The sequence below is a fragment of the Podarcis bocagei genome (genome assembly GCF_964188305.1).
Source record: "Podarcis bocagei genome assembly, chromosome: 17".
In the NCBI taxonomy this organism is placed as follows: domain Eukaryota; kingdom Metazoa; phylum Chordata; class Lepidosauria; order Squamata; family Lacertidae; genus Podarcis; species Podarcis bocagei.
Window position 1 is genome coordinate 36,064,228 of NC_138143.1, and position 27,025 is coordinate 36,091,252.

Below are 27,025 nucleotides of genomic sequence, written 5' to 3' on the forward strand. Positions count from 1 at the left end.
ATGTGTGGGTAAGCCGGCTAGTGTTTGTTGGTTGCTGTTGTTTCGCGGGCTAGCAACTTTTGTAGACTTATTTGCACAGCTGTATGAGAAAGAGGGGAAGAGAAGAGAAAAAGGGGAGGAATGTATATGAAAACACAGCAGGAAGGAAAACTGCTCATCTCTCTCTCTCTCTCTCTCTCTCTCTCTCTCTCTCTCTCTCTCTCTCACACACACACACACACACACACACACGGTCCATTGGTTTGTTTGCTGCTGTTTCTAAAAGCACTCACTTTCTCTGTTAATTGCACCAGCCCCTTCCACTATCTCATTGCTGATTTAGGTAAAGGTAAAGGGACCCCTGACCATTAGGTCCATTCGTGACCGACTCTGGGGTTGCGGCGCTCATCTCGCTTTACTGGCTGAGGGAGCCGGCGTACAGCTTCTGGGTCATGTGGCCAGCATGACGAAGCCCCTTCTGGCGAACCAGAGCAGTGCACGGAAACGCCGTTTACCTTCCCGCCAGAGCGGTACCTATTTATCTACCTGCACTCTGACATGCTTTCGAACTGCTAGGTTGGCAGGAGCAGGGACTGAGCAACGGGAGCTCACCCCGTCGCGGGGATTCGAACTGCCGACCTTCTGATCAGCAAGTCCTAGGCTCTGTGGTTTAACCCACAGCGCCACCCGCGTCCCATCATTGCTGATTTATAGGACGAATATTCCTCCCAGAAGAGTGCCATGATTCTGCAGTTACCTACTCCAAAATATGGCATTGATCATGCCCTGAAGGCTTAGGTCTCTCCATCTTTTTCCATCCTAGCCTTGAAGAGCTGCTGGCTCTCTAACCACCTCCATTCTTCCTTCCAGATCCTGGGAACGTGGTGGTACCACATGTCTGAATGTCCCATCACATCAAAAGATCCCTGCCTTTGGAAAACCAGCGTGTCAGGGAAGAGGTCTATTCCCTGAAGAGCTAGTTTTCTGTAGGCAAAAAGGAAGCAAAACCAAATCAAAACACTGCCAGATTACAGAACTATGGCTCCTTTCTTAAAACAACCAACCAGAAAATGGATATAACAGGTTAAATAGAAGTAAAGTTAAGATCTGGTTACACTACTCTGTACGTTTGGTAGCCTTTTCGCCCATTTTAGTCACTGGTGTTCTAAGCATGTGGAAATGTTTTTGAATGATAACATTTCAGCTCATTATTTCTCTCTTTTTTCACCTTGGAAAGTAGATCCACAGCATGCTATTTATTTTGCACAGGCAAGTGAAATTTGAGACAAGTACATTGTAGATTAGTCTTCAAAATTGCCGAGAGGTTATGCTAAGGTTGCCTTTCCATTCCTTCCTTCGCCGCTCTCCCTTTCCTGGCTTCCCTCACACTTAAAAAATACAAACCGTAAGCTCCTCAGGGCAGAGACCTGTTTTTCTGGCTTGTGTTGCACCAGGCCTGTACAACGTGTGATCCATCAAGCCAAACAATACTCCACAACCAGAGCAATAAACTTCCTGCGTTTGCTTTTGCTGTGTACCTTAGAGGGCAAGTTATCAGGCTATTGGCAAGTCACAATAGGAACTGTCTGGCTTGCCCAAGTGCTTTTTAAACCAAATGATATGCAGAATTCACCATCCGGCTGCAGCTCCTCATAGCATAGGGAATAAACAATATCACCTTGCTAATGACTGCAGATCAAGTTGTTCCTCAAGGCACAAGAGCAGGCCGGGCAAGATTTTTTCCAGCCATATATTGTGAGCTGACAGCCTGCCCTGCTCTTTCAGCCTCAGGCGGGAAGCAAAACCAGGAAGCTTGAACATTGCGCCAGACGGCTGCCTATATGACTGGTGGACCACAAATTGTGCAAGCCGACATTACATTGTACGGCGCTAAATGCATAAATAATGAAAACATTTCCCCCCCTAAACCACTTACCTTTCATTTATTTGCAATCTGTTTCCAACAAATTAAGCTTTTCGAGGAGACCCAGCAAGTTTTTGTTCTGTCGCTTGCGTGAAAATAAATTTTAAACAAGGCTGACGGGTTTTTGTTTGTCTCTGTTAATGACGAGAAAACGAAGGAAAAGAATCAGGAAAAGAGGTAAGTTCAGCAACCCATGCTGACTGCACACGTCTGCCCTCAGTCTGCGCCGTCAGGTGTGTATATGGGGGAAACAAAACAATGAAATTGGAACCTGAAACCTTGTCCGGTTGGGCGTGGCCATAGGTGCCTCCCTGCCAGTCAGGTGAATCAGCTCTGTGTACAGTCTCTGCATGTTTACCTGTGACCTCAGGGTATCAGTTACCTACCCTCAGTCTGTTTGGTTAACCTGCTTAAGGGCACCCGCCAAAGCTTAAGTATAATGCTCAAGGGCTTCCACTAACACAGATTTCTCCTCAAGACAGAGGCACACATTGGCCTAACCAGTTTCCTGTATGTCACAGGCTCCGATTTTCTTTATTTACTCTTCCGTTTTTATTTCCCTTTTCCGATACTGCCAAAGGCAGAAGCAGAATTTAAGCAAGATATACTCCCTTAATGCAGGAGTAGGGGACTTTATTTCACCCTGGGGGCTATATTCCCTTATGGATAGCCAAGCCAGGGGTTGGCAGGTCTTGAGGCCAAAGGGGGGGGAGAGATATCAGTGTCACGAATTCGAACCCACATTGGGCCATTGCAGGGGGTTGGAGCAGATGACCCTCGTGGTCCCTTCCATACAATTCCATGATACCACTTTACTACTTCCACAAAGACTCATGGGAGCTGTAGTTTGTTAAGGGTGCTTGGAGTTTTCAGGCTGTCCCTCAAAGAGCTGCAATTTTTGGAGTGGTTTAACGGTTGACCCTTATCTTCCACTTTTGGACTTATCAAAATTACAAAAGAACTTATTTACGTATGCAACTACGGCCGCACGGACACTACTAGCACAACACTGGAAAGAAGATGGTGTCCCAACTAAAGAAGATTGACAAGTTCAATTAATGGAATATGCTGAAATGGCAAAATTGACAATGAAATTAAGAAGCAGAGATGACAATGAATTTAAGGAAGAATGGAAGATGTTTATTGCATATACAGTGGTACCTTGGGTTACATATGCTTCAGGTTACATACGCTTCAGGTTACAGACTCCACTAACCCAGAAATAGTACCTCAGGTTAAGAACTTTCTTCAGGATAAGAACAGAAATCATGCTCCAGCGGTGCGGCAGCAGCAGGAGCCCCATTAGCTAAAGTGGTGCTTCAAGTTAAGAACAGTTTCAGGTTAAGATCGGACCTCCAGAACGAATTCAGTATTTAACCCGAGGTACCACAGTATTTCTGGGTTAGTGGAGTCTGTAACCTGAAGTGTCTGTAACCCGAGGTACCACTGTATGTTCAAGCCGTCTTGCTCAGGTGAGCAACCTGGCCGCTGAAGTTTCTGAACCATCTTCAGAGGCAGCCCTACCTATAACGTATTGCAGTAATCTAACCTTGAGGTCCGATTGCCATTAGACTCTTCTCACAGACAGACACAGATCTTCCTTTTACTAACCTAGGATGATGCAAGCCTCTGCTGGCAGAAAGATGCTGACTTTGTAGTCAGTGCGGATTTGCTGAACAGGACGTTTTACGCATGGTCAGCAAGCCGGCCCTCTCCTTTCTGGAGAGGGCTAGCGGCTGTCCTGCCCTAACACACAGGGAGTTTCGCCAAACCAGACACTGTACTTATTCTCAGTTTACTTCCCAACAGTACTTCCTCTTCCCTGTGTCTTGCCTTCTTTTGACAGGGCATATGAACTGTCCCTGCATGTTGGATGAGAAATATATATATAAACTGTCAGAAAATTCATCTGAGACCCAAATACAGCAGATTTGTGGTTTAACCATAGAATTGTAGAGTTAGAAGGGACCCTGAGGATTATCTAGTCCAAACCTCTGCAGTGCAGGAATATGCAGCTCCCCCATACGGGGATTGAACCTGCAACCCTTGGCATTATCAGCACCACGTGAGCTTATCCCACTGAGCTATCCAGGCTATCGTTATCAATCCTCATCTTGTCCTTTTAACTGCTTCCTACCATGCAGGTAGTGGTTGGCGCTGTGGGTTAAACCACAGAGCCTAGGACTTGCTGATCAGAAGGTCGGCGGTTCGAATCCCCGCGACGGCGTGAGCTCCCGTTGCTCAGTCCCTGCTCCTGCCAACCTAGCAGTTCGAAAGCACATCAAAGTGCAAGTAGATAAATAGGTACCGCTCCGGCGGGAAGGTAAACGGCGTTTCCGTGTGCTGCTCTCGTTCGCCAGAAGCGGCTTAGTCATGCTGGCCACATGACCTCCTGTACGCTGCTTCTCTCAGCCTATAGAGCGAGATGAGCGCCGCAACCCCAGAGTCGGCCACGACTGGACCTAATGGTCAGGGGTCCCTTTACCTTTACCTTTACCATGCAGGGACAACAGCAAATGCCAATAACTGAATCATCTTTGTTTCTTCTTGGGTACAAATTTGCAGATGGGAAACAGTTCCCCTATGTCAATGCCGGCTGTTGCAATCACTGCTCTAGAGGAAATGCATTGAAAGAATTGCATGATTCACCATTACTTAACAGAGACTGATTCCACTAGCTGACAAATGCCCCCTGCTGGTCAATATCACTGTGTACAAAAATAATCCCCTTCAAAATGTAATATTTTACCAGTTTCTGCTTCCTGAGGAGAGCTTTCCAAAGGTCAGGATCTGCTTATTTGTTTGATGCCTGAAATTGGCTCCTATCACCAAGCCATTATGTGCAAAGGCAGAACAGGCAATAAGCACAGACGTACCGACAAACCGTGCCTGTAGTGCAAAGCATTATTGGAAGCAACGCAAAGACCGGACCCCTAGAGCTCAAAAATGTCTAACACTACCCTTACTTTATCTTCCCAAAGTCAAGCTTCTCTTGCAATGTAAGAGATGATGACACACAAGAGTCCAGGACGGTGTTTCCTGTTTTCGGACTACAGTTCCCATCATCCCTGACCACTGGTCCTGCTAGCTAGGGATGATGGGAGTCATAGTCCAAAAACAACTGGCGACCCATGCTATAAAATACCCAGAGAATGGCGACTGTTCTGCATGACAGAATAGCATGGTCATTATCACAATTTGTGTTTTTGTATCTGTGCGGGAAGCAATTGAAAATAAGTACAAATATCCTAAACCTGTTATGGGCTGAAAAAACAGTTACGTCGAGTAGCAGCCAGCCAAACTGTCTTTGTATAGCACAGCATGGAAGCAAAAGCCTCTCCTGTTGTTTGAACCCAACAACTGCTCTTCAGTACCGTTTGTCTGAACATTGAGGTTCAGCTGAACTATTGGGGGCAGTAGTCAAAGATAAAGTTATCCTCCTCTATGAATGTGTCTAAGGTAAAGGTAAAGGGACCCCCAACCATTAGGTCCAGTCGTGACCGACTCTGGGGTTGCGGCGCTCATCTCACTTTATTGGCCGAGGGAGCCGGCGTACAGCTTCCAGGTCATGTGGCCAGCATGACTGAGCCGCTTCTGGCGAACCAGAGGAGTGCACGAAAATGCCGTTTACCTTCCCACCAGAGTGGTACCTATTTATCTACTTGCGCTTTGACGTGCTTTCGAACTGCTAGGTTGGCAGGAACAGGGACCGAGCAACAGGAGCTCACCCCGTCGCGGGGATTCGAACCGCCGACCTTTTGATCGGCAAGTCCTAGGCTCTGTGGTTTAACCCACCTCGCCACCCGCATCCCATGAATGTGTCTAATGCACTTTTAAACTATCTAAGCCAGTGACCATCACCGCAAGTAGTGAGAGCAGATTCCATAAATCAATTCTGCGCTGTATGAAGAAGCCCTTTCTTTGGTCTGGCTGGAATCTGCTGCCCATCAGCTTCATGAAGTCCTCGTATTATATGGCAGAGGAAATAAATTTCATCTCTATCCACGGTCTCCCTTGGGAGGTTGTGAACTCTCCTTCCTTGGAGGTTTTTAAGCACAGGTTGGGTGGCAATCTGTCATGGATGCTTTAGCTGAGATTCCAGTATTGCAGGGGGTTGGACTAAATGACCTTTGGGTCCCTTCCAACTCTACAATCTATGATTCACCACAGCGCTTGCAACTTTATCAACCTCTACAAGGCCATCAGCTAATATCAGCTAAAACATACTTGGCATGCACCATGAGAACAAACTTTTAGGAAGCAGCATTTTCTCACAAACGGAGATGAACGAACCCCAGTTAAAGAACAAAAAGTAACACATTTTAGCACTATGAAGCAGTTTTGCTAAAAGAACAGCAGACACTTAAAACAAACAAACAAACAAACTTCACACCACAAAAAAAATCTAATTTTGAAAAGCAGGGAGCAGTGCCCACTGACGACAACAAATCTGAGATCAGCTATTTTATTTATTCTGTTGTTGTGTATAATTGTTTCTATCATACCCACTGTGTTAACATTGCTCTCGCAGTTTTTGCTTTAGTAAAAAGATAAGTAGGAGAACAAGAGACCAACGCCTTGTGATCACAGAACTTGTAACCACAGAGGTACAAGAAGCCAGTCATTTCAAGGGTTAACTTTTAAGCCTCTGGACACAGTGACCAAGAGAAATTGGGAATCTGTGCAGAGCAGCTCCTGGCAAGAGGGGTGAGAACCCAGCTCTCCTCATCCCAGCATTCTGGATCTTCAACAGAAAATAAATAATAATAAAACTTAAGAGAAGGTCAGTCAAGGAAAGTAATAGAACCACTCTATTCTGCCTTGGTCAGACCACACCTGGAATGCTATGTCCAGTTCTGAGGGCCACTAGTTAAAAAGAATATTGGCAAGCTGGAATGTGTGCAGAGGAAGACGAACAACATGATCAAGAGTCTGGAAACCAAGCTGTTATGTACTGAGTTGAATAGGATCCAAACTGCAGCAGTCTGATTGGTCCTAGAACAATAGGATCCAAATTGCAGCAGTCTGATTGGTCCTAGAACAATAGGATCCAAATTGCAGCAGTTTGATTGGTCCTAGAACAATAGGATCCAAATTGCAGCAGTCTGATTGGTCCTAGAACAATAGGATTCAGAATGCAGCAGTTTGATTGGTCCAAGAACAATGCAGCAGTATGATTGGTTGGCAGGAACCACCCAATCATGCTCCAGATATAAGTGAATCCACAACCTGATTGGCTTACAGTAGAATTCCAGAATTAACCAATAATGTGCAGCCCATTGTGTAAATAATGTATATAAAGCAGATACTTTGAAGGGACATTCATTCATTCCTCCTCACCACTATGAGCTGAATAAAGAGCATGAAATCACTTTGTGACTCTGAGTATATTTCACAAGCCTTATGAGGAACGGTTGAAGGAGCTTGGTATGTTTAGCCTGGAAAAGAGGAGACTGAGAGGAGATGTGACAGCCATCTTCAAATATCTAGACGGGTGTCACTTGGAGGATGGAGCAAGCTTGTTTTCTCCTGCTCTGGAAGGTAGGGCTTCAAGTTACAAGAAAAGAGATTCTGACTAATCAGGAAGAACTTTCTGACAGTGAGAGCTGTTTGACAGTAGAACGGACGCCTTCAGAAGGTCGTGGACTCCCTTTCCTTCGAGGTTTTTCAAGCAGAGGTCGGATGGCCACCTGTCAGGGATGCTTCAGCTGAGATTGATGCATTGTAGGGGGTTGGACGCGGGTGGCGCTGTGGGTTAAACCACAGAGCCTAGGACTTGCCGATCAGAAGGTCGGCGGTTCGAATCCCCGTGACGGGGTGAGCTCCCCTGTTCCTGCCAACTTAGCAGTTCGAAAGCACGCCAAAGTGCAAGCAGATAAATAGGTACCGCTCCGGCGGGGAAGGTAAACGGCATTTCCATGCACTGCTCTGGTTCGCCAGAAGCGGCTTGGTCTTGCTGGCCACATGACCCGGAAGCTGTACGCCGGCTCCCTCGGCCAGTAAAGCGAGATGAGCGCTGCAACCCCAGAGTCGGCCACGACTGGACCTAATGGTCAGGGGTCCCTTTACCTTTAGGGGGTTGGACTAGATGGCCCTTGGGGTCCCTTCCAACTCTACCATTCTCCGATTCTAAAAAACCAAAACAATGATGTCACTCCCCTCCCTTAGGTTGGTTACTTGAGGACCAGTGGGACATAAGATACCTTCACGTACGCTAAGATGGTATCGAAGTAGAATTGAATACAACTCTTTGCCATTATACGCATGTGCTGCACCTAAAGCGTTGGCTCAGCATCCCACATTTCGGCATAAACATGACACTAGCAGCTTGGTACCGCAGGCTCCTGCTGCTTTACTCCTTTAGGGGCTGCATTACCTAACAAATTGCCAGACACTTGCCATCTGCTCCTTCCATTCACATCATGACACACTACACTGGAGGCTGGGCCTAAAGGAAGGCTCCTATTGTGTGAAAAGAGAAGCGGCAAGGCAGGCTGCTATAGGACATCTCCTTCTGCCACAAATTAAAAATATATATATCAAAAAATCACCTCTAAGGTACTGCTTTCAAACTTCAAAACACAAACAATAAAACAAAAGCCCAACTGACCAATGCATGCTGCGTGAATACGATTTCTAAGCAGTTAAGACATGAACTTTTATACTAAGCATGGAGTGTATTAGGGGAGGGGCAGTAGGGACGCGGGTGGCGCTGTGGTCTAAACCACAGAGCCTAAGGCTTGCTGATCAGAAGGTTGGTGGTTCGAATCCCCGCGACGGGGTGAGCTCCCATTGCTCGGTCCCTGCTCCTGCCAACCTAGCAGTTCGAAAGCATGTCAAGGAAAAGGGAGTATAGCTCTGTGCTCCAAAAAGATAACTTGCAGAGCTTTCCTTGGGAACTTTTGGGTAGACAAAAATCTAGTGTTCAAAAACCAGAGAGATTGTAAAACAATGTTAAAAGAAGATGGAGATTAGGGGAAATCAGGCGAACCTCATATCCCCACCGACCACATTCCAACTGCAAAACTGTTTCAATGTGCCTGTGAGCCAAATCTACTGTATCGTAGCTATCAGAAAGGACACAAGGCTTCAGAGTGCTGTTGCAATTTCTAACTATCCCGTCTCAGTGGCCGGGATCTATGTTTTCTCAACAGGGTTGGGAGGGGAACGGCTGGAAAACCGAAGGAAAGCAGTTCTGAACAATCAATCCCTTAACAGCTAAGGATTAATCTAAGACCAGAGCTCATCAGACTCCTTGTGCCCGGCTGTCAAATACGTAAGTTGGCAGAGCCAGAGACTGAAGCGGTTGGAGCTACAGATGTGATTCTAGGTTACATTTGCCATATACATTTAAACCAGTGTTTCCCAAACTTGGGTCTCCAGCTATTTTGGGGGGACTACAATTCCCATCACCCTTGACCACTGGTCTGGTTACTAGGAATGATGGGAGTTGTAGTCCTAAAACAACAACAACTGGAAAGCCAAGTTTGGGAAACCTTGACTTACACAGTATCACACCACTTTAAACTGTCGTGGCTTCCTCCAAGGATTCCTGGGGCCTGTAGTTCGTGAAGGGTGTTGTGAGCTATAATTCCCCTCGCAAGGGCTTCAATTCCAAAAGTTCCCTGGGAAGAGATTGTTAAACTGATCTGGGAACTGTAGCTGCCTGAGGGGAATAGGGGCTTCCTGACAACTCTCAACAGCAAACTGCAGTTCCCAGAATTCTTTGAGGAAAGCTATGACAGGTATTAGTGATGTATGGAAGTGAGAGCTGGACCATAAAGAAGGCTGATCGCCGAAGAATTGATGCTTTTGAAATATGGTGCTGGAGGAGACTCTTGAGAGTCCCATGGACTGCAAGAAAATCAAACCTCTCCATTCTTAAGGAAATCAGCCCTGAGTGCTCACTGGAAGGACAGATCCTGAAGCTGAGGCTCAATACTTTGGCCACCTCATGAGAAGAGAAGACTCCCTGGAAAAGACCATAATGCTGGGAAAGATGGAGGGCACAAGGAGAAGGGGACGACAGAGGACAAGATGGTTGGACAGTGTTCTCGAAGCTACCAGCATGAGTCTGACCAAACTGCGGGAGGCAGTGGAAGACAGGAGTGCCTGGCGTGCTCTGGTCCATGGGGTCACGAAGAGTCGGACATGACTAAACGACTAAAGAAGAACAACAACATGACAGGTATGGTACTGCTTTGAATGTTTGGTGTAGCTGGAGCAAAAGGTTTATCAGCAAATGGCCCCCAGGGGTACCATTTACTCTACATTACGGCAGCATCTCTCATAAAAAGGAGAGGAGAATACACAAACAGCGGGGAATGGACTTCAGCATCTAACAGAGCTCAGAGGTAGAGAATAAGTCACTTGTAGATCTTCAGTGCATGGCTATTAGGAACAGACAAACTGGTCCCTCTGGCAGAAATCCATAGCATTCCCAAACCCCCAGATGGCTAAGAGTGCTTTCATTTGGATTCCTGCCCTGAAAGGATTACAGAGGAAGGAAGAAGCATCATTTGGCAGGAAGTCAGCCCAGTAGGCAAGACTGGAAGTCAAATTCTGCCACTTTGGGTTGGAGCACTTGACTGGGCGGTTCAAACTCCCCCCCCCCAAAAAAAAAAAAACCCACCACATTTCTATACCACTTTATATTTTTAAGAAAACAATCTCAAAGCAGTTGACAATGAATTAAAACATCGAATAAAACAATCCAGGATAAAGCATTACTGCTGAAAGTCAAATTGTTGTTTTTATTTTGAGTATATATTTTGTGGTTTTATATTTTGCTTTTGTTCTGTGAACTGCCCTGAGACCTCTAGGTATAGGGCGGTATATAAATAATAATAATAATAATAATAATAATAATAATAATAATAATAATAATAATATATTTTCATAGCAACGTAATCAACAGGAAACTTAAAGATTTCTAAATAAAACATTACAAAGGAGCTCAACTACAGAATGCACATTTAACACATCAAAGCTAACAAAAAAAAATTATCCTAAACACTTCAAAAGAAACAATTCCTAAAAGAAGTCAAATATAAAATGCACATTTAAAACAGCATAAATAACCAGAGGGTAAAATGCTATCTCAAGCATAGACCGTATCTGCGGCTGTTGCTGCCAATCCTGCCAATGGTGGTTTATGGTGGGTGGCAGCTATGAAAGCTCAGGCGCAATGACCTGGGTCTGCACTAAGAGGCAGCCAAGATGCCAATCTTGGGTACAATGTGAATACAGCTTATGTTTTCTAGTCGGATTGAAGCTTTGATGGGTTCTTGCACAAAGACCTCTTTAACAACAACAACAACAACAACTTCACAGCGTGTGGTTAATACCACCAGGAAGTGATCCTGCCATCAGAGACAGATGCCAGGTCATCTCTCATTGCTGTTACAAAAGTCTGCCTGTGAAATATACTCAGAGTCGCAAAGTGATTTCATGCTGTTTATTCAGCTCATAGTGGTGAGGAGGAATGAATGAAAGTCCCCTCAAAGTATCTGCTTTATATACATTATTTACACAATGGGCTGCACATGATTGGCTAATTCCGGAATTCTACTGTAAGCCAATCAGGTTGTGGATTCACTTATATCTGGAGCATGATTGGGTGGTTCCTGCCAACCAATCATACTGCTGCATTGTTCTTGGACCAATCAGACTGCTGCATTCTGAATCCTATTGTTCTAAGACCAATCAGACTGCTGCAATTTGGATCCTATTGTTCTAGGACCAATCAGACTGCTGCAATTTGGATCCTATTGTTCTAGGACCAATCAGACTGCTGCAGTTTGGATCCTATTCAACTCAGTACATAACAGCCTGCCTCCATCCTTAGGCAAAACGCACAGGTGGGAAACAGGGAACACGGATTGAGTCAGCAGCAAGGCTAGTGCATTGATGGCTCAATGAGGGGCACAGGTAGGGACGGAAGGTGATAGATGCAGCTGATTGCTTTTTTATTATTACAGTGGTACCTCGGGTTGCATACGCTTCAGGTTACAGACTCCGCTAACCCAGAAATATTACCTCGAGTTAAGAACTTTGCTTCAGGATAAGAACAGAAATCGTGCTCTGGCGGCGTGGCAGCAGCAGGAGGCCCCATTAGCTAAAGTGGTGCTTCAGGTTAAGAACAGTTTCAGGTTAAGAACGGATCTCCGGAACAAATTAAGTACTTAACCCGAGGTACCACTGTATTTACAAGTGGAACGATAAGTCTGGAGGTCGAAGATGGAAACTCCCAGTTGCTCAAAAATCCACAAGATGACGGTTACTCCCAGGATCTAAGAAGGGACCCCCGACTGCCACTGCTCCCACTCTTGCCTTGCCGATATTTATGACAAAGGAGTTTATTCACGCCGGCAGCCATGAGAGCAACATAAATAGCCATTGTCTCAGCTCTGGCCTGCGTAAAAACTGCAACTACTATGGGGTAACACATGGTTCATTCCAACTCTGCCTCTCCAGCTCCCAATAATCTCTCCCCTTTCCCTCTATCCCATCACACTTCTGGTCCAGAAGTTCTCAAACTGAAATCCCATAATTTTCCACACAAATGTCCTGGTGGGTTCTGGGGTGTGTGGTTTTTTTTTTTACCCACTTTTAGTGTGTTATAGCCCCCTCCAGACAGCAGTAATGTGGTAGTACTGGGGAAGCAAAACAATTAATAAGGTAGTGGAACATTCAAGGATTTCTGTACTTGGCCTCTATCCTGATAAAGATAGAAGCTGTTTTGACCAGTGCCAGATTATTAAATAGGCTAACCACAACTCTGACTGTGGGCCTGTGATTAACATAACACGGTGCTGGTACTGCCAAACTTGTAAATTCTCAGGGAGAATTTAGTAAAAAGGCTCTTCTCAGTGGCCTGGTCTAGGGTCCAGGATATGGTGCTAGAATTTTGTTATGGTACTGGTGCTGAAGAAAAAAAACATTTTGATGGTTTGGTTTTCTTCACATAATCCAGAATATAATCCTTCATATAATCCTTTAATCCAGAAGCACATTCATTATATTAGAAAGGCAAAGCTAAGGTTATTAATATATGAGTTATGCATGTGCTTTAAGTTGTAGAACAAAACAAAAATATTATTAAGTGGTCTGGAGAGACTCACACACACCCCTTAAATTTTCAAGTGGTCCAATCAGAATATGCAGTAATAGTGGGAAACGAAAATGAACCATGGAAGGGAAGTCAATTTACATATGTGTGTGTGTATATTATATATATATATATATATATATATATATATATATATATATATATATATATATATTTGCTTTCGTATATATATATATACACACAGTGGCGTAGCGTGGGGGGTGCAAGGGGGGCAGGCCGCACCGGGCGCAACATCTGGGGGGGCGCGCTCACTGCCTCCGGAGTCGCCGAAGAGCCTCGGGCGCAGGCTGTGCGCGCGTCCGGGCTGAAGGCGCCCGGCAGGCAGCAGCTCTCAGCGCTCGCCGCGGAGGATGCGCCAGGCAGCCCCTCCTCACATATCATTCGGCAGCCTGGGGATATAGATCACCATATTCATACCGAGGCTGTATGGGAAACAGCCTGGAGGCAGACGACAGGGAAGAACGAACCAACAGTGCGCATTCTGATATAGATATACTATACAGACGATGCAGTAACGAGCGCGCGCGCACACACACACACATGCAGTGACAAGCCTGTGGTGCTCGGATCCTGGCGCGCCTGCGCGGCGATTGGAGGGAATGCCCGAGTCAGGTGGCGTCTCGCGCGTGCCCTCCTCACAGCCCCGCCTCCGCCGCTGCTGCTGCAGCTGCTGGGCCGTTGCATTTTCCTCGCCTCTCTGCCCCCCTCCTCCTCCGGGCAAGCGGCGTCGTTTGGGCGGCAGCGCCAGCGGCAACTCGCAGGTTAGGGGTTGGGGGGGTGCAAATTACGTGCCTTGCCCCGGGTTAGGGGGCGCAAATTACTTGCGTTGCCCCGGGTGCTGACAACTCACGCTACGCCGCTGTATACACACACACACACACACGTATATATGTATATGTGTGTGTGTGTGTGTGTGTGTGTGTGTATAATTTTCAAGTCAAACACAGGAACTGAAGTTTCAGAATCACTGCTCAAACCTAACAAAGAGAACCTAGAACAAGGCTATGTAGAAGAAGAGGCCAGGCAATACACATTAGCCACTCCGATTTCCAGTGGCTTGGGTGTTCAACAGCAAGGAACCAGTTTAGCCCCCAGCCCCAATGGTGTCAGAGAGTGCACTCTTCATTTGACCCACTATCATGGGTCATGACCCTCCGCCAGCTATGGTGGCTCATTTAGCGGAAGTAACATATTTAGTGTTAACTCTAGATGTGTATGCTTGATACTGACTGACCAAGCTAAGCCTCCAAATGAGCCACCACAGCCGCTAGATGGCTGTGAAAACTCTTGCCCTGGGCTTTTCAGACTCGTCTACCCATGTACTATCTGAAACCAAAGGGGCGCATTGGTTACCAGGTGTGAAATCTTATTTTCAGCTCTCCTACCCCACCACCAGTATGTTGTGCTGAGGGCAAGAAGAGTTGTGGAAACGACTGGAAACCTCCAGTCCTCTCCTCTTACACCTGTGGGACTTTAGCTGCTATGTACTTAAGGATGCGCCGGGACACGGGTGGCGCTGTGGGTTAAACCACAGAGCCTAGGACTTGCCGATCAGAAGGTCAGCAGTTCGAATCCCCATGATGGGGTGAGCTCCCATTGCTCGGTCCCTGCTCCTGCCAACTTAACAGTTCAAAAGCACGTCAAAGTGCAAGTAGATAAATAGGTACTGCTCCGGCAGGAAGGTAAACGGCGTTTCTGTGCGCTGCTCTGGTTCACCAGAAGCGGCTTAGTCATGCTGGCCACATGACCCGGGAGCTGTACACCGGCTCCCTCGGCCAATAAAGCGAGATGAGCGCCGCAACCCCAGAGTCGGCCACGACTCAGGGGTCCCTTTACCTTTACCTTACTTAAGGATGCTGGGAAACCATCCTTTCTAGGCTAATGATGGCTTGCTAACACTTCATTATGATTGTATGATAGAAACTCATGGTTTAATGGAAACTCATGGTTAGAGCATGGTTTCCCCCTCTCTCCAATCAACAGGTAATCTACTTGCAGAGGTTTGGGTCCTTTGAAGTTGTTGGGGGTTTTTTGGTGGGGTGTAAATAATTTGAATTGGGGGGGGGGGACCAGACACAGAATTAAGAGATTTATATTCCCCGGGACATCTTTATGCCACGGTAGCTCTCCTTGGTGGGCATGAAACAGAATTATTAGCAGCTGCACTATAGAAGTGCATTTGCCTCTGCTGTAATCTGATTAAAGTAAAGGTAAAGGGACCCCTGACCATTAGGCCCAGTCATGGCCGACTCTGGGGTTGCGCGCTCATCTCGCTTTATTGGCCGAGGGAGCCAGTGTACAGCTTCTGGGTCATGTGGCTAGTATGGCTAAGCTGCTTCTGGCGAACCAGAGCAGCGCACGAAAACGCCATTTACCTTCCCGCCGGAGTGGTACCTATTTATCTACTTGCACTTTGACTTGCTTTCGAACTGCTAGGTTGGCAGGAGCAGGGACCGAGCAATGGGAGCTCACCCCGTCACAGAGATTCGAACCGCCGACCTTCTGGTCGGCAAGCCGTAGGCTCAGTGGTTTAACCCACAGCGCCACCCGCAACCAAATAATCTGATTATTTGGTTTCAAATTAGACAACTTCTGTATTACAAAGCTCCTCCATTAGCCTCTGTCGCTCCCTCACACAAAAGGAAACGGAATCGTACAACGCTGTCCCTGGAACTTGTCGCTGTTTTCCGAAGTGAGGAGCACGTTAGCAATGATATCAAAAGGCTGGCTGAATTTCTTCCCAACTGCAACAGGCCTTGTTCATCTGCAGCTGAGAATATCTTTTGCAAAAGTCACCTCCTTGGGGAGAAAACCTGCAGCGGTTCCAATTTATTAGTCATGTCGATAACATTTTGAAATTTGGAGACGTTTCTGAGCGTAACTGCTTGACATCAACCATCCTGCAGATGATAACGGCCAGCCTTCTTATTTTGCAACAAGCGATGGAGGCCTGGCAAACTCCCACTTGATCAAGCTGTGTCAGGAAAAGGCTCCTTATGACCAGTTTCATGCTGTGTATTGGAAAACGAACTGCAAGTCAATGTTGATAGGGAGGTCCACTATCTGATCTCCTTTTTCAAACATGCAGACTGAACACTCATTGCAAAGGGAGCAAGAAGGTGGGGTGAAATCAGCACCAACACAACAAGAAAAATGCAAACTTGAAGCTGGCATTAAGGAGTGGCAGTTATTCCATTACAGAAATCATTCATTAAAAACAGCAGGTTTCAGATAAAAATCTTCCTTGGGGGCAGGTGAGATTCAGCGGACATTTCCCTTCCAAGATTCTTTCTCTAGGTCTAAGAGGATGTTAAGAGAAAGGCTTGTACCCATCTGCACCATACGTTTAAAGCAGTATTATACCACTTTAAACTGTCATGGCTTCCTGCAAAGAATCCCAAGAAGTCTAGTTTGTTTGTTTTGTTTTTTGTTTGTTTAATATTATTCTTTATTCTTTATTGATTAAAAATTTACATATCTATACAAACATTATGTGCTATCTCTTTACATACGAAGAAAAAGAACATTAGGTAGTAAATAGAAAATGTATAAAGTAATAAAAAGGGAAAAAATAACAAAGATACAAAATTAAAAAATCAAAAGAAGAAAAGAAAACACATTATTTACACAATAAAAGTGTTCATCGATATATTACAGTATAATGAGAAGGATGGGAAAGAAGTCTAGTTTGTTAAAGTTGTTGCGAGTTAGGAAAACCCTGTTCCTTCACCCAGAGCTACAATTCTCCAAGTTCCCTGACTGTTAAACCACTGTGTGAGAATTGTAGCTCTGTGAGGAGAATAAGGGTCTTCCTAACAACTCTCACTCAGTTTACCCATCAGCACAAGACTGAATGAGTGACTGTTATGTACTGAGTTGAATAGGATCCAAAAGGCAGCAGTCTGATTGGTCCTAGAACAATAGGATCCAGAATGCAGCAGTCTGATTGGTCCACAGGAGCCACCCAATCCAGCTCCAAGTGGAAGGGAATCCGCAACCTGATTGGCCTACAGGAGAATCCCGGAATTAGCCAATCACGTGGGGCCCATTGTGTAAATAATGTATATAAAGCAGACATTCTGGGGGAACTTCCATTCCTCCTCACCATTATGAGCTGAATAAAGAGCATGAAATCCACTCTGAGTATATTTCAGTGACTAACTCCCACGGAAAGCCCCGAGTTTGACCTGAAGCAAGCCGAGTGAAATCTTCACCTCTAGCAATTAATCTGTGGTGATTCATTCACACACACACAAATCACCAAGCGATAAACATGTACGTACAAGCGAGTCTAAAAAAGAAGAAAGAGAGGAATCTAGTACTCCTCATTTGGAAGACTCTTGAGCACAGCTATTATGGCAAACCAATTTGCATCCCGGAACAGAAAGAAATATGCACCAAATGTTTGGCCTCCCTCCTCCCTCCTGCTTAATTGTCCCCGATGCAGAACTCCTTAATGGACATGATCACATCATTCAATTAAAATGAACCATCATCCTGACTGAAATGGGCATGCTGCCCACTGAAAAGCCATTTGAAGATAAGCAATCATTCACTGTGCTTGACAGAGGCCTTAAGAAGTCAAGGAGAACACTAGACATTGCATGCCGGTTGCATGTTCATTTTCCTACTCTTGTTTTGTCCACCTCGGCCTTCGCAGGCTGCAAGCCTTGGCAAAACAAATATAGGGACAAGGAGCTGTTTTAACACCTTCCTCTCCTCTTTGGGCATTGCGCCACTCAAAAAAACCCCACCCTCCCATTGATTTTCTGTTTCTTCATTTAACAAATTTGTATACCACTTTGCAAGACACACACACACACACACACACACACACACACACAAAAGGGTTCATGAAGTGGGTTATAAACCCAGTGCCAGACATACAATAAAGCACCACTTAAAGCCATATAAAAACACCACAAAAACAGTATCTCAAACACAAGAGTGTCAACATGAAAACAGCACCATAGGACTAAACTATGAAAATCAGGTTCACATAACAATTCTGCAATTGAGATGATATGGGTTGCTAAAAGTTGCAGGGAAGAGGTAAGTCTTCAGAGCATCTGAAACTCACAAAGGATGGGGCTCGTCTGATATCCTGTGGAACCCAGTGCTTTTTTTCTGGGTGTACTCATATCAGAACCTTTTCACACCAAAAGTTAAAAGTGTGGCATTTAAACTGCACAACTTCATGGTGAGTACCGGCGCCTTTTTTCTATATATAAAAAAACAGTGGTCGAATCACATTCCACATCTGCGGGAAAACTGCTAAAAAATGCACGTAATCAATAACCAAAGGAAAAAGAATATTAAAAAAGTCTAGTTTGGCCAGGAAACAGGAAGCCACAGGTATTCACACCAAGGAGTGATCAGGTATTGCACAGGTAGACACAAAGCCTCTGGAATTTACAAAAGAACCATATATTGAAAGCAGTCTTATACCACTTCAGTGGGCAAAAGGATTCCTCAAAAGGATCCTGGGAACTGTAGTTTGTTAAGGGCGCTGCTGACAACTGTAGCTCTGTGAGGCGGTTACATAGGCGCCGACTCCATGGGGCTTGAGGGGGCTCGAGCCCCCTCAAAAAATTTTTTGGGGGGGCTCAGCCCCCCCAATAATCTCGGGCGCCCTTCCAGCAGAGCGCCGGGGGCGGGGGCTCCTGCCTCGCTGCTTCGCAGCACCACCGCCACTGCCAAGGCACTGCCGGGGGGAATTCCTTCCTCCTGGCGGTTTCAGCCCCCGCGAGAACAGGGGAATCCCGACTGGCCACACCTCCCAGCCAGCCAATCGGCTGGCTGGGGGGGCGTGGCTTGCCCTATTTAGGGCCGGAGCCACTTTATTTGCATATTCATGAGCTTATTTATTATTCATGAGCTTTCCCGGGCCCCCCCCCAATATTTTTTATAAGTCCGCGTCCCTGGGCGGTTACAACTCTAAGCAACAAGCTACAGTTCCCAGGATTCCCATGACTGTTAAAAAGGCATAAGAATTCTTTAAATATATGGTTTGGGTGTGACCAATGATTGAAATTAACCTTAAAGGTCCTTGACAGGGCCTTGCCCCCCCTCTCTCTGAAAAAGAGAAATAGTAGTATTAACAGGTTTCTGCTCCATCTTTAATAAAGGCTTTATCATTTAGTCATAGGCTGCTTTATCTCAAAAAGCAAAGTCAGGGGAGGAAAGGCAAACAGAGACTCTCGAAATTGACCACAAGTTGTGTGAAATCATCTCTGTTTATGAGAGTTGCTAAGGAGTCAGCCACAGTCTGGGCTCGGCACCCATCCCTAAGGAGCGCAGAGCTCTCAACTCGGCTTGTTGTTCATGGTGACGTATTCAAGGTGGACAGATTCCACAAGTTCTCACCAGTGAATTGATATTGTTTACCTTTACAGTTCAATTCTTCCAACAAAACTTTCAAAAAGAAGAACTATACACTCCCACAGTCATTACGCCATAAACCAAGAAATGTTTGTCACTGTTAAAATTACCATTATTATCTGTATCGAGTCAGAGAGTACGCTTAATAAAAACCGCTCAGCTGGCAAGGGGCAAAGAGGGCGATCCCCGGGCGTGCCTAGCCTTAAATAGACTAGGCCACGCCTCCCCGGTCCGCAGATTGGTGGGCCGGGTCGCCGACACGCCCGGGGATTCCCTAATCTCGCGGGGGCAAAGGCCAGCCCCCGCGTGGGATGTGGGAGGGATTTCTGCCCGCAACCCCCTCTCCTCCCAGGTCAGAAATGGCTTAATAAAAAGCCTCCCACATCATCAACACCCAATTTTTCTGGTGTAAAGGTGGAATGGTTTCAACAGAGTCAACTTAGCCATGCCAGGTTTCCAACACCCTAGCAGAAGCCAAAGTTAAATTTTTTGAGCATGTAGAGCACCACATCCTTCAACATTAGGGAGAGTTGGTTCAGACATTTTGTCAAAACATGGTTTGGCACTCCACAGATGAAACTCGAAGGACTCTTTGACTAACACACTCCCTTCTCCCATGGCACACTGCAATTCCCTTAATCCCTTTCTGACTTTTGAGACAAACTACAGTTTACCATTTTGTCTAAACTGGCAAACTGTGGCTTGTGCTGACCACTGTATATTAGGACTGGGAGCCATGGTTTGATGCCGATTTCCAAGTTTCCTGGCTCAAACCGTAAGGCAGAAAGGAAGAATTTGCAGCAGGTGAGCCCAACGTTCACTCGCCTACCTTTGGATTGTAATTAAAAGCTAATAAAAATTATTATAAAAAAAAGAGGATCACTCACCTACCAGTTTGGTATTACATCTGAATCCATTTGGAGTGTACTCACACCACCATTTTAGAGCACTGTGAAGTCCCCCCTCCACCTTCATTTCACGGCTCTTTCCTCCCCACCAGCCTGGCTGCAGTTCATTTCTGTTTGTGTACACACGAGGAGGCACCAATAGGCAGAGGTGCCTACCCTTTTGCAAAGGTGTTCACACCTTGTCTCGAGATACAGTGGTGCCTCGCAAGACGAAAATAATCCGTTCCGCGAGTCTCTTCGTCTAGCGGTTTTTTCGTCTTGCGAAGCAACCCTATTAGTGGCTTAGCGGATTAGCGCTATAGCGGCTATTAAAGGCTTAGCGGCTAAAAGGCTATTAGCGGCTTAGCGGCTTAGAAAAAAGGGGGGAAGCGGGGGAAAATCGGAACACTCGCAAGACGTTTTCGTCTTGCGAAGCAAGCCCATAGGGAAATTCGTCTTGCGAAGCAGCTCAAAAACGGAAAACCCTTTCGTCTAGCGGGTTTTCCGTCTTGCGAGGCATTCGTCTTGCGGGGCACCACTGTAAATGACTTAAGGACTCCAGCTGGTGTGAAGCTGGTTTGAGAAACAACCCATAACAAAATACAGGATACACTTGCATTTTGGATGATGATGTGTGAACATAGATGAAAAACCCAGGACTGCAAATGCAGTCTGTGCACAGCAAATAGGAGTGTGACCTAGCCTTGAGCTCTGACGGGAGGCCTGCTACCCTCTCAGATGTTCAATGAACATGTTAGAAGGTTCACATGAATATCACTATACAAACACACACACAACTGGGCAGCTTGGGTGTGTAGACTCCAGCCCCCGGGTTTGAAGCAGGGGTGAACTTTCGTAATATGGCGCCTCAGAACATGAGCCCAAAATTTAGTGTCCCCAAATGGATCTTCTCAATTTTGCACTCCCTCAGTTCAGTACCCTGTGTGGCAGAACCACCCTCACTGTCCTAAATCTGGTGCTGTTTAAAACCTCTGGATTATTTATGTAGACAAGTAATAAATGTAAGGTATTAGTTGTGTTTAGAATAGATTTATGAAAGATTTAGAAAACTTATTGATTAGAATATTTGTGTGAGATTGTATGGGGAAAATACGGAATAACAGATACAATCTTGCTTAAAATGTATATAGGAAGTGCAGTGTAACCAATGGAAGTCAATCAATGAAATTTTATTATTATTTTCATATTGAGATATTTGTAGAATAAACTTGGAAGAAATTCTTCCAACTTTTCTTCTTCTTTTTTCTCTTTATTTTTTCTTTTTTCTTTTCTTCTTTCTTTTCTCTTTTGTTCCTTTTGTTCCTTTTTCATATATATGTGCTTATTTGAAATATATATGTATGTATTTGCAATATTCTGCTTATATTTTGTAATAATTATGTTAAATAAAAATAATTTTTAAAAACCCTCTGGAAACTCCCTTCTTTTAGGACCGGAAGGGAAACCTGAAAGTTTATCTGCCTTCGACCAGCCAGCACTTCAATGCTTTCCTTCCCCTCTCCCAGTGCTGAAATAGAGAGCTTCTAGAGGTCCAAATCTAGAATCTAGAATCTAGAATCTAGAGGTCCAAAATGGTGTGTTGTGTGGCTCTGTTGATCCAAGCAGCCATGTCAGGCTAGCAACAACTGCAAGGTGTCTCCTAGCTGATAGCTGCTGGGGATCAATTAGCAACCCCCAATAAATCTCAAAAGTTCCCAAAATGAATTGCAAGCATTTCTTAGTGTCATTTTAAGCCAACCCTGTGAATTCTGTGCCAGCCCCCATCACGGCAAAGAAACAACTTGCCATTCATAAAAAAGCAGAGCCTGCTAATTGAACTTTTCAAAAACGGGAAGTGAGGACTTCCACCTCTTGCAGGTTAACTGCAGTAGACTCTTCCTTGGCTTCCCAGATCCAGGATCTATGTGCAAAGCAAGTTTTACCCCACAAAGCTAACAGAGAATTGATGCTGATTAAAGCCAAATACTGTATAGCCTTTAATCCAATTTCTTTTTGGGGGGGGGGATGGAGAGGAAGAATTGCTATCAGCCTACCCCAAGAAGAACCCAAAGGTTTTCCACTGCAAATTGACTAATTAGATGAGGAGGGTTCATGGGAACAAGGGCAATAAAAGCTAAGCAGCTGACATAACTATTGCTACACCTTTGCCCAGGCCAGATAGCACTTATCGTTCAGAAAGCCCTTTGATACAAGCCTCTGCTCCTGCTTCTGTGAGGGCTGAGTGAAGCAATTGCTTTAGGGCACCATTAAAGGGCAGTTAATGGTCAGTTATTGAATTTATTGTCTCTAAACAACTCAGTTGGGGGGTTTGTTACTGAATTGCTCAGTCTTGCTGTCATCCTGACCATGCTCCTTTCAAACTCCTTGACTCACAGAATCATAGAATTGTAGCGTTGGAAGGGACCCTGAGCACCAGTCCATCCCTGCAATGAAGGAATATGTAGCTGTCCCATACAGGGATCGAACCTGCAACCTTGACGCTATCAGCACCACGCTCTAACCAACTGAGCTATCCAGGCTCACTGAGCTTCCAGACAGACTTGCCACCTCAGTGAAGGACTAAGCCAAAGCAGAAGACAACCAAAGCACAGCGCAGCATTGTATCCAAGAGGATGAAAATGATCCCCCCACTTTTGTAAAGAAAAAGGGAACATCATCAAGCTACCTAAAATTCCAAGTTTCATGTTTTTGCTTTGTTAGGTGGGCATACTAATAAAGCCAAATCTCACATCAAGAGCGTCTGAATGTCTCCACCAAATTCTTCTCTGAATAAGTCCATCTTTCTTGCTTAGCGGGCTTCCTGCCTTCCAAACCAATATATAAAGGATCACAACACACACACAAAAAGTAAAAAGTAAAATCCAAGTCCGCCCTGGTCGACTTTCTCTAGAAACAATGCTCTGTTTCACTTCATTCTTTGTAACTTGGACACCAAGAAAATATTACTCCTTATCAGTTTTCTCCACAAGTAATCGTGTACTTTTGGTTTCAGCGATAGGGCAAATTCCAGCTTATAAAGCTTTTACTTCTTGGCAGTTGTTTTCCTGATTATTAGAGGAAGATGATATACCCGCCATGATATATAGCAGGAGAACAGCAAACTGATACTCTAAAGATAGAGATGAACTGGGTCCAACAGAAGAGATCTATGTATTCGAGTCCACTAGTCAACAAAACTTGAAAGTAACTATTTTTGGAAATACATCAGAGAGTGAAAAATGAGATAGTGATATAATACATTTCTCAACCGAACACATTTTCCCCAGTTCACGCTGGGTAGAGTGGTCCAATCCAACAAAAGAATTGTGTGTGCAGACCTACGTACTTTCTACACGTGCTAGATGAAGATATCAACACCACGTTGCCGCGGAAGCAAAACTGAATGTTGATGCGCACTGCATCTGTGACACAATGCATCAAAATATTACAGTGTGTCCCCAACATCTAAGAAGCGCTCCTGTTCAGGGATGTAGCAAGTAATTTCATAGTGCTCTTCAGGGCTCACAGAGGGAAGTGAGGTTTCAGGACAAGAGAAAGGGGGAAAGGATGTCTGCTTATCTTCCCATCCTCAGGCTTTCGTTCACTGGGCAGTACAGAGCCCAATGGGTTCAGGCTGACTGCTAGACCTAAACGTGAGCACTTTACAGTATTGCTATGTAGCAGGGATGGAGAAACTTGTGGCCTTCCAGATGTTGTTGGACTACAGCTCCCATCAGCATGGCCAACGATCAGATATCCAGTTATATCTAAAGAGTCACTGTAATATGCTGGATGAACTTTCTGGAGAATGAGAAAATAGGTTTTCTTTTGCCTTTCCCATCTCCTGAAGTCTCCCTAAATAACATGAAGATATATATATTTTTAAACTTCATGACACACATCCTTCCATCCCTAATACCCTTCCAAGATTTTTACATATCAGAATAGGGAGGTTTCTGGAGAGTGGGAAGAGGGAAAGTTGTCATTTCCCCCTCCTGAAATTTCCTGTGTTCTTCAGAGGAGATGTGCCGTTTCTTTGTTTTTTAACAACTTTAGGGGTAGCATTTCATTTACTTCTCCCACTCTGAGGCACTTGCTAAGTTCTGACACATTTGGTTTCTGCATTGTATTAGAGATTTTAAAAAATCCATACAACTGCAGAAAAGCAATACGGCTGCAGATCGCTATTTTAAGAACTTGCTTTCGCCTTGTTTTCTTAATAAAACATGCCATTTTGCTTCAGCAGCACTTATTCTTCAAGGGAAATGAAAGAAACTCATCACTGTGTTTCTTAGGAACAAAGGAAGTTGCCTTATCCTGAGCCAAACCATTGGTCCATCTATCTCCATAATTCTATACTGACTAGAAGCACCTCTTCCAGCCATACCTGGAGATCCAGGAGACTGAAGCTGGGAGTTTATCTATGCAAATAGATACTTTCTCTCTTCTTCCTAGTACCAATCACTCCCTCTAGGATACTTGCTGCAGCCTGTTATGGGCTTGAGAAGACCAACTGCCATTCATCCAATTTCCACCCCCGCCCCATCATCATCTTGGAAGTTCAGAGTTGTTTTGGGGTCTTTGGCGTTTTCATTTACAAATCTACACTTCTATGTATGTCCTTTAAGCCCACAAGTATGGAGAACCCTGGCCCTTGTTTTGAGTGGTCCTACAGTGTCTCACTTCCATACTGATAGGAATTCCACCACCCATCTTGACTAGTAGCAGGAATGGTGGGAGGAATCCCAAATGCAAGTTCACGGTCTGGATGGAGATGTTGTGCATTTAATTCTGCGGCATCTCATCCGGCAGAAATCCCAAAGTTCTAATGCAATATTTCCTCACATTCTAATTCCTCCCCCCGAACTCAACAGGAACCATGCTTCACTCTTAAACACCATTTTCAGAGGATGCAAAAGTAAGGATTATTGTCCCTCGGAGCCCACCCACCAGTTTCTGTAGGAGTCACTGTTCTGAGCATATAGAAAAGCAACAGGAAGCTCCCCCTGTGAATCTCTTGCCTGGGTGTGAGGCAAGGCCAGAGCAATCTAGCACCAACCTCCACAGCTGGATTTCTCAAGGTGGATCACTTATAATTGCTGGACATAGGCAAGCACAACCTGTGTAGATGACAGATGCTAGAATCAACCTTGCCCCAAAGCAGCACTACTGTAAGAAGAGGAGGAGGAGTTTGGATTTGATATCCCGCTTTATCACTACCCAAAGGAGTCTCAAAGCGGCTAACATTCTCCTTTCCCCTTCCTCCCACACAACAAACACTCTGTGAGGTGAGTGAGGCTGAGAGACTTCAGAGAAGTGTGACTGGCCCAAGGTCACCCAGCAGCTGCAGGTGGAGGAGTGGGGAAGCGAACCCAGTTCACCAGATTACAAGTCTATCGCTCTTAACCACTACACCACGCTGGCTCTCTTGTGCGTACACGCTGGCACTACTGCAAGGATGTCAGCTTCTTTATAACCAGTCCCATGTGCAGCCAAAATAACCCATATGAAACAAGAGTATTTGGAAGGAAACCACAATCAACAAACTAAAGGATGGGGCCGATATCTATGCAAAGTACAGAACCTCTCTAATCCTTTGCTGATGTTGGCTGCTTTATTAATTACAATGATTTCTATTAATCTGATGTATCAGTTGGCTAATACAAAGTCTCTCTCTTTGCTCACCTGTTGGATGGCTTTATTTGTTGATGTTTGTTTTTTTACTGTGGATTTTAATCTCTCTTTAATATATCTAAACTACAACAGTTATATTACCTTCCCTCAGCAATGAAGAAAGCTATTGTCAAGGCATGATTTTTAATTTGCTTGCTGCCGTTCAGCCCATATAAGCTGTCTGGAGAGCTTGATCCTAATCCGTGAGGAGTGCCAGCGTTGAGCAGCCCATCTCTGGGCAGGACACTGGTTTATTCTCAGACTCCTCCTAGCTCCGTGAACCTCTCACATTCCGATTCTGGATGAAGTACCTGCACCTCTTATCCCATACAGCAGGGACGGGGAAGTTCTGCCAGCCAGAAGGTGTGGGCAACCTTCAGGAAGCTATATGTGAACACAACAAAAGTAGCTCCGCCTCCATATAGAAACCACAAAAAAACCAACCACAGGTGATGGGAGGCGCTTCTGGCAGTAAATCTGGCCCAGGATATGCCAACAGCTTTATTTCCTAATTGATGTTTTTCAATTCTGGTGCTGGAGGAGACTCTTGAGAGTCCCATGGACTGCAAGAAGATCAAACCTATCCATTCATAAGGAAATCAGCCCTGAGTGCTCACTGGAAGGACAGATCGTGAAGCTGAGGCTCCAATACTTTGGCCACCTCATGAGAAGAGAAGACTCGCTGGAAAAGACCCTGATGTTGGGAAAGATGGAGGGCACAAGGAGAAGGGGACGACAGAGGACGAGATGGTGGGACAGTGTTCTTGAAGCTACCAGCATGAGTTTGACCAAACTGCGGGAGGCAGTGGAAGACAGGAGGGCCTGGCGTGCTCTGGTCCATGGGGTCATGAAGAGTCAGACACGACTAAATAACTAAACAACAACAACAAACCATCCTTCATTGCATCTGCTACCCAAGAAACCCCAACAATGAACATCAGCTTGATCATGCAGACCATGTCCCAAATGCCCTGCCTCACGTCGTTCTTCTCCAGATGGGAGTTGTCACCTACTGCAGCTCTCTTGGTCTGGGCCACCATTAGGGGAGGG

The 27,025-nt window shown here is 45.3% G+C and overlaps 1 protein-coding gene across 2 annotated transcripts in view; it reads right to left on the bottom strand.

The window, feature by feature from the left end:
• The window catches only part of CORO2A (coronin 2A), a 67,316-nt gene that overhangs the window by 32,722 nt on the left and 7,569 nt on the right, over window positions 1–27,025 (bottom strand). The window contains exon 1 of one of the 2 annotated variants that reach the window (XM_081176611.1): window positions 1,916–2,170. The exons of the other annotated variant lie outside the window; for it this stretch is intronic. The gene's annotated coding sequence lies outside the window, so the exon portion shown is untranslated. Of the gene's footprint in view, window positions 1–1,915; window positions 2,171–27,025 lie in introns of those variants that run through there. 2 annotated transcript variants of the gene reach the window in all.